General features: G+C 32.1%; 1 long non-coding RNA gene across 1 annotated transcript; it reads left to right on the plus strand.

Moving 5' to 3' along the window:
- The first annotated feature begins 831 nt into the window (after window positions 1-831).
- On the plus strand, window positions 832-9,928 carry LOC131164189 (uncharacterized). The gene is made up of 2 exons (XR_009139226.1): window positions 832-1,110; window positions 9,800-9,928. It is a non-coding gene; the product is annotated as an uncharacterized LOC131164189 (long non-coding RNA).
- Window positions 9,929-12,570: the final 2,642 nt, after the last annotated feature.

Here is a 12,570-nt window from a genome sequence, read left to right on the forward strand (position 1 = left end):
TTATGGGCTTCTCCGGTCCTAACAAGTGGTATTAGAGCCGACGGTTCGTAACTTTGGGTGAGCGACATCGTAAAAGTCGAGACGGGAAGCTAATTCTTCTAACGTGCTAATAGTTGGAGGACCAAGTATGTGGCTGAGGCCAATAAGGATCATCTAGGCTGCGGATGGATCCAAATAAGGTCAAGACGTGGGAGGTAGGATTGGTTTGGAGGCACGTGAAATGCAATCTGAGGCACGTAAGACTCCAGTGGTAAGACCCATTTGAGCAACTGTTGGAGAATTGTTCCAAAAGGGAGACGGTTTTTTGTTCAAGGGAGAGCAGGAACTCACAAGTGAGGGGGAGATTGTTGAAAATTCCACTTGTGAGCTTGTCCCACATTGAAAAATTAAAGTGAATAATGGGTGCTTATGTACATGAATGGACCCAATACCCAATTAGTTTGAGCTTTTGGGTCAAGTTGGTGTTCACCCATGTGTATCAAGCCCACCCATGGGCTCCTCCGGTCCTAACATGACCCAAGTAGGCGTCCCGAGTTCGATTCCTACCATGCTAAGCAAAACCCCATTTACCCTCCCTGCGGTGATGTGGGGTCAGACCGTGGGGCGTGGGATTACTTTCCGCTGTGTTGCATCCTAGGGCATGCTCTGGTGGATGCTGGCGAAGGACACCCGGCGATACTAAAAAAAAAAAAAATGTCATGTTAGTCAAAAAAAGATTTACCTTAAATCATTAAAGTTTTTTTAAAGGCAATATTATTAAAAATGGTAAATCAAATATTGCTATAATGTGAAAGAGACAAGTCAAATATAATCCTAAACTAATTAATGGATTGGTACGGTGTGTATTCTGGGTGAAATTCACGGTGAATTTCATTTCCCAAAATTCATTCTCTTCCCCACGTCTTGGAGTAACCTATTCCATCCGCATTGACCCTAATTCATGAATTTCAAATTTATTCTCTCCCACGTATTTGAATGCCCAATTCCATCTGGATCTCTCTCTCCCCACCCTCCCCTCGCAGCTCCAAACCCTAAGAATTCTCTGCAAACCCTAGTTTTGTGCGATGGCGGTAAGAAGGTCAAGCTCTGCAACTGCTCGAAGCACTTCAGGTACCTCTCTCTCTCTCTCTCTCTCTCTCTCTCTCTCTCTCTCTTATGGCAGAGCTCAAACCCGAAGCTCTGAGAATTCTCCGCAAACCCTAGTTTTGTGCTTGTGTTTGTTTTTCTTTTTTAAATTCTGCATTATTTCTTCTAATTTATGCACCGTCATTGACAACTGTCGAGATTCCTCAAAATACATACTTCAAATATAAATCATGTTCCTAAATGCGACCTAAGTAAATTTAAAAGAATACTCTAGCTTTTGTACTATAAGAATCCAAATTAATTCAAAGCTTTATGTACAAGGAAACCGTTTTTGCTTCACATTTTTTTTTTTTTTTAATTTCTCTGTAGTTTTATCAAAACAGGAAACCCTAATCACCACCAAAGAAAGCCTTAGAGATTCTAAGACAACCTTAAAATATATCCTTGAAATTTAAGAATTTTTATACAATTTTTTGGAATTTTAAATTATTAACAAAGGTAACTAAGATAACAACAACAAAACATAATAGTGGATATTAACAATAGAAGGTATTTTCGAAGAAAAAATCACTAGAGATGTCCAAAATATAAAGCATATTTTTTATTTTATTTGTTTTTTTTTTTTTTAATTTTAAAGCGTTTTTATGCTTGTAAACTAAGTTTTACAATTCTTTAAGAATAGATGAACCAATAAGAATTAAAAGAAAGCGTGCATGTCATGCATGTGTCCTAGGGAGTTTGAGGGGGAGTTTGTCATCTTCTTTGCGCTAGGACTCTTGGTTAGCATCTTCGACCATCACCAATGTTGCATTTTGCCGCCTACACTACATGTAGCCGCCTAACTCATTGCTAGTGGTATTGGAAGGGATAAGTATAGTTTGGACATTATCTCCTGCATAGAGCCACCGTGCAACCATGGCTTTTGGCACCCTTCTTTGCACTAGAGCTCTTATATGCCACTAGAGTCATCATGGTAGGGTCTTCATGGTGCTGAAAATCACCACGATATATTTGCTCTCCTTCATTCGAAATTTGTAGCATTTCAGTCTCTAGCCTATTCGCACATGGTTGTGATGGTAGCCATGACTACCTTTTTCGTGGTTTGTTAAGGGTGTGGTGAACCACTGCTAGCCTCCCTACTAGATTGCTAATGACTTGGGTCTCGCGAATTGTGATGCTCTAGCCACTAGTGTGCTCTCTTCTCTCTCTCTCTCTCGATCACAAATATGAAGAAGAAGAAGAGTTGATAACCGTGAATTATGGTGATGATGGGTTTATGATGATAATAATGATAAGGATAGTGGGATTGCAATGATGATGGTAATGATAGGGGGATTCGGAGCTCTAGGCTATGTGAAGGTGATGATGATGACAAGTTCCATGGTATACATATTATGGATTTCATAATGAAGGGTGTGCAAATATCGTAAACCCGAGCCTCGACCTTATGCATTAAAAATCCACTATAGGAAAGATGAGGAGCATATGCCATGGAAACAAGAACAAAACCACCAAAGGGAAAACATACCTTGAAGCTTGAATATAAACTCCAATAAGTACCAAGAAGACCAAAATACCATGACAATCAAGAATTTGTAAGTCTTTCTTCTTCAATAGACCATACCCTATGTCAGGGTTTTCTCCTTTCTCTTCCTTCTTGTGCTTTGAACACAATTCCTAATGAATTCCTCCTCGAACGTGTGATTCCTCCAAAAAATTTAGCTTCCAATAGGCTAAACGTGAATTCCTCTTCCAATTAATTGAACATGTCCTCCTTGAGGCTCCTCAAGCATCCTTTTATAAGTAAAAGGGTAAAGATTTTAAGCTAAGGGTGTATTTGAGTCAAGTTGAATCGACATAGTAAAATAGTCGAACTCGATTTGACTCGAATATGTTAAACTCGAACATGACTAATCTACAAATTCTTAAAACTTGAGCTTGACTTGATTATAAATTAATATCAAGTACTTGTATAAATATATAACGTACATATAATATATATTTATAAAATGCTTATTATATGACTTATATAATATAAAAATAATAAAAATTAAAAAGTTTGATTAGGCACAAAACTAGACTTGAGTATTATTACCGAGCTCGAACTTCACTTCTTAAAATATTTGAATAGTTCGAACTCAAGTAGAATCTAGTCAAGTTAGGTTAGGGGATGACTCAAGTCCAAGTAGCTCACGAATAGGCTGGACTCACTCAACTCATATTTTAAACCAAAAAACGTAGGCCTTTCCAAAATGCTCCTCAAATGTAGTTTTTTTATTAAGTTACCAAAAGAATGGACCTAAACTTAACTTTTTCCCACATTCATATAAGTTATTCAAATTTATTCAAACTTAGTCTAACTCGAACCTTAAAGATTCTCCAAAATTGCCGATTTCTTAAAATTTTTAAAATGTAGACATTTGAAATTAGCCTGGACAGAAATAAGTGTCAGCAAGTGTCACCCCAAGCCATTCACAGGTATATGAACATAAAATTGAGTAGGATTTTACTACGCCAACCTTATGCCATTAAATCCATGGTGATTCCTATCTAGGCTTGATACCATGAGTTTGTGCGGAGATTGGGTTCTCCTCTTCCATTTTTCCTTGATTTGTGACTTAATGGGGAATCACAATAACATTAGAGGATGAGGGTAGGGATCTCTCCTTGTGTTTATATATAGTAAGAAGCAAATCTTATCCATCATGGAGCATTTGTCAATACAAGGCCCATGTTAACCTAATCCTATTGGTGTATAAAGGCCCAATACGGAATGGTGATCGCACACTATCATAAGCTTTTGTTTTAATGCTTTGCAAGGATCAACATTCAATTTAACCCATTTTTTACACACAAAAAAAAAAGTTCGTTTATAAAATTCTAACATTCCCTTTCTTAAGCTGCATTAGTTTTATAAAATAACTTATCTAGATAATTTACCCAACATGTGGCTATGACAATATATGTCAAATGTAAGCAACACCATTCAATCACAATAAGTGCAAAATGAAATCATGGATATCCAAGGATGTAGATAGTTATATCTCATAAGGATATTGACATCATACAAGTACAAATACATACATGTGATCATCATATTTGATATGGGAGTGTGGTGTAAAATTGCATAACTAATTGTGATCAACATGGATGTTTTCTAAAATGATCCAAGAATCTACCCTAGATGCCTGAGCTTCAAAGAAGCTCATCAAATAGGTCACATAATGTAACAAAAGGAGATTAGATCGATATGTCTCTAGAAATTCCAAGCAGCCACACAAGATGCTTATGTTTCATAGAAGTCGATCAAGACTAAGGTTGAAAAGTATCGAAACATAACAAAAATGACATTGAGTAAAAACTTCTCAATTTAATAATTCACAATATTGCCACAAACAAGAATTACACATATGTTGACACAATATAATAAATGAAAAAAAAACTATCATTCCATAATATTATCAAGAATAACATAATCATAAAAATATAGTCACAACTATAATAATGTTAAACTCCCACTAACCTAAATATAAAGGGATTTAAATATATCCACATGAGTTACATGTTCTTAAAAAAATTTTAGGAGTTAACTCCTAAAATTTTAGGAGTTAAACTAACAACCTAGAGGGCCCCTTGTTTTGGCTATCTAATGACAAGAAGATTTAAAAGAACCCAGAGAGCCCGCTAGCTTTGGCTATATAACAATAAGAAGATTGAAATATATCTTAAGAGGGATTGCTCCCTATTATCTTAACTTGTTGATTCACACAATGACCTCGACTCGAAGAGATGAATGCTTACTCAAGGGAAAGGACAACCTTAGCTCTAGATTGCAATGATGCAAACTCCCATTGAGAGGTTCCAAGCCCTTAACAAAAGGTGGTATGCTAAAGGCTTTCTACCCTTGATGGATTGAGGAATGGTTGGACTTGATGCAAACTTAACAAGCCCCTAAGTGTGAACTATGCTATGATGAACGTTTGTACTAGAGGGGAAATATGCTAAATGCTTTCCACCCTTGATGGATTGATGAATGGCTGGACTCGATGCAGACTTAACAAGCCCCTAAGTGTGAACTATGCTATAATTAATGTTTGTACTAGAGGGGAAGCCCTCTTAGGGTTCCTTTTACTATCATGCATGAAGACTATAATGTAGATGTTAATTAGCTAAATGTATGCAAATGAAGGTAGGATGGGATTATTTAGATTCATGGATGATATGCAATGATCTTAATAAAGAAACTAGTATCGATGTAAGATGTAGCTAGATTGGGAAAGTCATTTTATAAGGCTCTTCCCTATGTTATTAAGCCTTTTATAGTCAACTTGTAGTGCATGGTTAGATTCTAAGTCCTAATGGCGAAGGTTCTTAAATTGTCCCTACTGTCACCCAAAAAGGTTAGTAGGATCCCCAATCCTTACCCATTATAGGTTGTAAACGGAGAGGGTTCAATCTGAAAGGGGTGTTTCATGCATCCATGATCCGCATGGAGACTATGGTCTCACAAGAATGTTATTGTGCTTGAAATTATGGGAAATCTTAAGATTCACTACTTTGCCCCCTAGATAATCCTCGAGGATAAGCCCAGGTATAAGGCTTGCGTTTGTTTAGTGAATCTTGAGATTTCCCAAAATTTTAAGCACAATAACATTCTTGTCAAACAAGTAAAAGGACAATTCCTTAATTGGAAATTATATGGCAGTTTTGGTTTGACTCTCTAATGACCCTAGTAGAGTTGTCTACCCCGTGAGGTAGTCAGACCCCTAGTCGTCATGTGTTGACATGCTTAATATGAGTAAGGAAATCATAATTTTTTTCACTAACAAGCAATAATTTAATGTCCTTATGCTTGTGCACAAAGAACTCTAATTGTTCTGAGAGAAGGTAATAGGTATCACAACACAATATATCAGCAAATATCTTGCAATGGAATCAACAATTTTATAATGAATTTTCATAACTATAAAGCTTATCACATAGCTTCATAATAAGCTATAAATTCTGCCTCCATGGTTGAAGTAGCTATGAGAGTTTGTTTAACAATCTTATTTAAAATAAAATAAAAAAATAACTCCTCCTACCACAATGAAAACATAACCAGAAGTGAATTTCTTGTCATGCATGAAACCTATGTAATCAACATCGAAGTGTACAATTGTCTAAAGATGTATATGATTGTCTGTAAGTGACCATATAATCTTAATGCCTTGTAAATATCTTATTAATTTTGTCATAGCTTCCCATTGACACAATCTTGAATCATTTAAGCATCTCCCTTAGCATACAAATTGCTAAACAATATCAGGACATGTGCACACTTGATCGTACATAAGTTTACTAGCAATTGATGCATAAAGGACTTTTTTCACATTTCTTATCATCATATTTTAAAAACACTGATTCTTAAGTAGTTTCTCACTTTTCATGATAGGCACAACAAAAGGTGAACAAGATTGCAACCCATTTAGAACTCTCTTAATATAAATATAATAAAACAAGCCTAGAATATCCTGAGATATGTCAAGATGAATTTGTATGCCTAAAACAAAAGAGACATCACCAAAATCCTTCATGTCAAACTAACATGACAACATACAATTGCTTCATTTCATCTAGAGAATCATACTCATTGCTAGTAAGCAACATATTATCAACATATAGTATGAGAATTAGAAACTTGCTCCCACTCACCTTCAAGTAAACACAAGGATCAGCAGCTTTCTTTTTAAACCCAAAGGAAGTGACAATCTCATCAAATTTCAAATACCACTATCTCGAAGCTTATTGAACATAAATGAACTTTCTCAATTTGCACAAGATGTTCCTTACTGATTCATTGAAACTATCAAGCTACTCCACATAAACATCATTAAACAAATCATGATTAAGAAAAGCTATTTTCACATCCATCTAGGGAAGCTCTATATCAAAATGAGCTACCAATGCCACCAAAACACGAAATAAATCCTTAGATACCAAAATGAAATTCTTTTTATGATCATGTCCTTTCTCCTTTCTTTGATTATAACCCTTTTCTGCCAATCTGGCCTTATGTCATTCAATATCACAGCCAGAGTCATGCTTGTTTTTGAAGATTCATTTAGAACCAACTGCCTTACATCCAACAAGTAACTCTACCAAATCCTAGACTTAGTGATGATCTATGGATGTCAACTCATAGTACAGAGCATCCATTTGCAAATATTCTAAAGAGATATCCACAACCTCTTAGAAAGTAATTGGATCATCATTAACCCCTATATCATATTCATGTTCTTGTAAGTACAACATGAAATCATTTGAAAATTGCAAGTTTTTGAACTCTCTTGGATCTTCCCACTAAAGGATCAGCGACCTTTAGATCATAATCTCTATTACTATCAAGTATCTAATCATCAATAATGCCTCGTGGAGTGACAACCTATCCTATGACAATTTTTTGAAGGTGGAACTGTAGACATATAAATAAAAAATGTGTTTCTTTCGAAAGATTACTATGCTAATTCTAAATTTTCATTGATGATTTCATCCTCAATGAAAGCAACATGATTTTTACTTAATCACTCTAATAATATAGGAAGAACAATAAAACGTATAGTCATTTATGCCAATACAGTAACCAATAAGGTGATACTTTTTAAGATCAAGTTTCTTTATCTGCAACGGTCCCAAAACATGCAAAAGTCTCAGGTGATGCTTCTTTCTTAACAACAACTCATAACTAGTCTTAGAACTATATTTGCTAGGCACTTTTTTATTCAAAATATATGCAACAGTCGTCAATGCATCTTCCTATAGAAATTTTGGTAAAGGGACTAGACATGCATCTCACCATTTTTATATGTGTATAGTTCCATCGCTCGCTTTGCTTTGCATTTTCTAGGCATGATATATTCGACATTCCTAGAAGAACCTAGCAAAAGGATTCCACATATTTTCATCATACCTATAATACTCACTGCCCCTAAGAAACCTTGAATGCTTTAAATGAATTTGATGTCAGATGTCTCATGAATGAGCCTAACAAAACCATAACGGAAATAATCATCAACAAGGATGATATATTTATCACCACCCCATCACAACAGGGGCAAGAGGGCCACGAATGTCTACGTGAATGAATTCAAGAGTATTCTAAACTTCTATAACCCTATTAATTGTAACTCTAGCTATGAGTTTCTTTTCCTGCAATCAATGCAAGTTCCTAAGTCAAAGAACCTGATTATATGAAACCCCCTCCTAGCATTCATATACTCTTGCTACATTCGCAAAAAACAACAACATTCACCACAAAATGAGGAAAAGGAATCAAAATTTACAACAAATTTTTAATTACCAAATTGAAAAGAGTAGTCTCTATTTAAAAAAGAAACATGAATCAAATTTCTCCTTATTATATAAGCAGTGTTTTTTGACTTCAAAACATGACCAAAAAATAACTAAAATCTAACCACTACCATAGCACAACTTTGTCTTTAAATCCATTCTCAATATTGATAATCAATTATAGCTTCCTCATTCGGCATATGTTGCATTATAGAAGTTTTCAGTGCATCAAACTATGAAGGTAGTGACTCCAAAAACTTTCTCCTAAGGTTACCTTCCTTTCATTTATTTTGTTATAGTAATGCATGCGCTTCATAACATGCTTATGCACACATCGGAACCATCATATTTTATTGTAGCTCAAGAATCTTAATCATGTTTTTTTTTTTCTACCTTGTTAAACTTAGTGAATTTCTAAAAAAAAAAAAAAAATCCTAAAAATGTCCAAGAATTCTTAATTTCAAACACCCCTAGTCTATCTAATAAGTTTTCTCCCATCAAATGCTTCATAAGCATCAACACATCATATTAGATAGCTCCCATTTCTCATAGTATGTCCTATCAAGCTTATGCACACAGAATTGCGAATTTTATAGGCTTACTGACCCACAGAGCTATGTCAATATTCATTATAGCAAGATGCACCATGACACTATATTTAGTCCTTAAATTTTGTTTTAGGCAGGGTTTTGAAGGCAGCTAGCTGTATATGAAAAACAACTAGAGAAATGAAAAAAAAAAAAAAAAAAAAAAAATCCATTATCCTCTCAAAACAAAATCATGTCATAAACAAACTTTCCTCACTATCCAGCTAATCATGGGGTACAAAACAAAATCCTAAGGTCATTCAAGTATGACCTAAGGTTCTTGGACTAGAATGCCAAACCAAATTTCATTTCTATATCTAAGGCTTCTTTTCTAAATAATACCAAAAGATGAACTCTGCAAGAATTTGATTGACTAGTGAAACTATAAAAACCTTCAAGCCTATTTAGAAGATTGATACATGAAATTTAAAGCATGCAAAAAACATGTTCTCAAATAATGTAGAATAGCCTTAAGCTTGATATCCTTGCACACAATATGTCACTTCAAACGATTTTGTAGTACTTGCAAGGTACTCTTACTCTTCTTTTGAAATGTGCATCTCACTCTATGCTTCATGGTAATGAGATAATCAATCTTTTGTATATAGGTTCTTTTGTTCGTTCCTTTGTGTATTGTATTTAAAACATCAGTAGAGTTTTTAACATGTATATGAGGTTTGTTCAAAGACTACATTGCCAAGAAATTTCCTACAAAGTCAAAGACTATTAAGCAAATTAAGTATTTAGGATCAATCAATAATAGTTGCAATAATTAAACTAAATTTCTATTTATGCAGGTCAATATGTCAAAGATAGATGATGCACAAAGACGATGAATGTGCGCTACTTTGAATTTGAATGAAAATTATGAATAAACAGGATTTGGAAGATTATGCCTCATAAGGAAAATATTTAGTCTTCCATAACTCTTACAAGTTAAGCACAAGTGTTTAGATTATTTCCCAAGGAGACTAAGAAAAAAAAAATCTTAATTCAAAATTTTCAGCAATGACGTCAATAAATCAATTAAAATTTGGGCCATTTTAAAGATTTATAGAAGATATTTTCTAATGATACATAAATAATGTTTTGAAAATAATCAAAAACTCAAAACCAAATGAAAAATACTAAAATTAAATAAACAAGCACATTTTAATCCATATTTAAAATTCCCTCAAACAAAAAGTGATGGCATCACTAATGATTAGTAAGGCACAACTTCCCTTGGGCTAAAAGGATGAAGGAATACTATGTAGTTACAAAGCGCATCAACCATGGCAAGCCACAAGGCCTCTCAAAAGGAATACTAAGAATGAAAGAAAACCACTCCAACCAAGTCCTAGGTAGGAAGACTAAGAGACCCAATACCATTTTGAATGCCCTATATGCCATCTAATCTTATGCTTTTATAAAACATGCTTTATACTTTAGAATGATGCATTGTAAAAAGAAATTTTCTATTTTTCTTAAAAAAAAAAAAAAAACATAATTGTAAAGGTGCATATTACAGCTTTTGGTTTTCCAAGAAAACTAAAAGGTTGTTTGATATCAATGTCAAAATTGCGATGATGAAAATTAGAAATGAAAAATAAAAACTAAAAATTGAAAACCAACCACCTATTTGGTTAATATTTATAAAGCTAGTACAAATTAAATGCTTAATTAAACAAATGCTCATTGTCCTTGAATCAAACAACAATTAAAAATATGATTTAAATAATATAAATATAAAAAAATTAAAAATACTATAATAAAAATAAAAATTATTGCAATTATTTTACTAAATTATTGTTTTTTAAAATTTACTTTTTAATTTTACAAGAACAATATTACTGTATATGAAAATTGAAAAATAGAAAAAGTGTTTTGTAAATAGTTTTTTTTTTTTTAAAAAAACAATGGACATTTTATGAATATTTAAAGCATTCTGGTAACACTTTGCCTAAGCAATTAAGTTTATAAAAGTCAGTTAATTTTCAAAAAATAGTTGAAAATAAATAATATAAATAGATAATTGGCAATATAAATAAACGCATTTTCATGGTCTATTCCTTCCATGTTCATAAATAAAAAAAAAACGAAAAAAAAAAAACTGATACTAAATAGACCCACCCTAAATTTAACTAATTGGCAATTCAATAAAATATTCAAATTTTATATAACATGAAAATATGCATATTTTATAATTAGATTTTCTTAAAATAGGGTGTTATATAATATTAAAACATAAAATGTGCCTTGAAATACTTTTGAATATAACATTGTATAATATTTAAATTTGTATGTGTCTATGTATTTAGGGTTTATTTTGTTTTTGTATATGTGTTGTACCGTAGTAGTGTCACAATGTTGTGTTTGCATTTTATGTTCTAGTAATGTCCTCTGTGCTATGCACGAATTCATTTATACTTAAAAATTAAATAATATCTATAATATGAAGTATAAAATTGTATTTACAATTTTAAAAATAATTTAATTTATCTAGTTATTTATTTTTTAATTTGAATTTTTTGTACTTATATTTTAATGTCATCTAAATATTTTGGAGTTAAAAAAATTTTATACCAAAATTTTATTGGAGCCTAAAAGACTAAAATGATACTTCTTATTAAAATTTATGTTAAAAAGAAGAAAATGTAAATAAAATTAATGAATTATACTATCCTAATTATTCTTTATAATTTTATTTTTAATATGATGAATTCAAATCACTGATTGCTACATTATTTAAAATTTGAAATTACTTGATTGACATCATAATGAAATATTTCAATAACGTAGTTAATAATATAATTGAATTCATACAAATAGTTAAACTTATCTTATTACTAATCCATCTAAATCAGCTTGTCATTGATTAGGAATGTAATTAATACATTTATCTTAATAATTTGAATAATTTTTTTTTTAATAAAAATGCTAAAATAAATCAAGTACTATCACATAATTTTTGCTACGAAACATGTATAAATTATTTAAAAATTGAGAAGTGTTATAAGTATTGTTGATAATATTAAAAATAACAATATGAAAAAAAATAAAAATAGATTTAGATATGAAACAAATTACTTAAAACGGACCCCAAGCTTTGCACAGCTCAACAATGCCCAGCTCTAAAAACAACATATAAATTATATAACATTTTAACTATAAAAAATATTGTAAGATTTTATTGCAATTGAAAATCCTTATACCAAAGTTACACATTATATATATTCTAAAATAATTTGCACAAATGTTTCTAATCAAGACCATACCCTGCACAAGGTAATAATAATTTTTAATATAGTAAATAAATTTATATTTAAGATATTAATATAATATTTTTAAATATAGTATAAAATTTACTATTATTATTATTTAAAAAAAAAAAACCTCCTTTAGAATATTTGTGTTTCTAGTGGGTGTTTTCATATTTTGTTTGGACAAAAGGGGCATGGGTTGCATTTTGTTGTTTGCCAACTCTTTTCCACTTTTCCTCTCCCCTCCAAAAGATTGAATACAAATACTTGTACGCATGGGTTCATTTAAGCGCCAATATTTTTTTTAAAATTTTTCTAGAATTTTT

This window comes from Malania oleifera, chromosome 9 (genome assembly GCF_029873635.1).
Source record: "Malania oleifera isolate guangnan ecotype guangnan chromosome 9, ASM2987363v1, whole genome shotgun sequence".
Taxonomy (NCBI): domain Eukaryota; kingdom Viridiplantae; phylum Streptophyta; class Magnoliopsida; order Santalales; family Ximeniaceae; genus Malania; species Malania oleifera.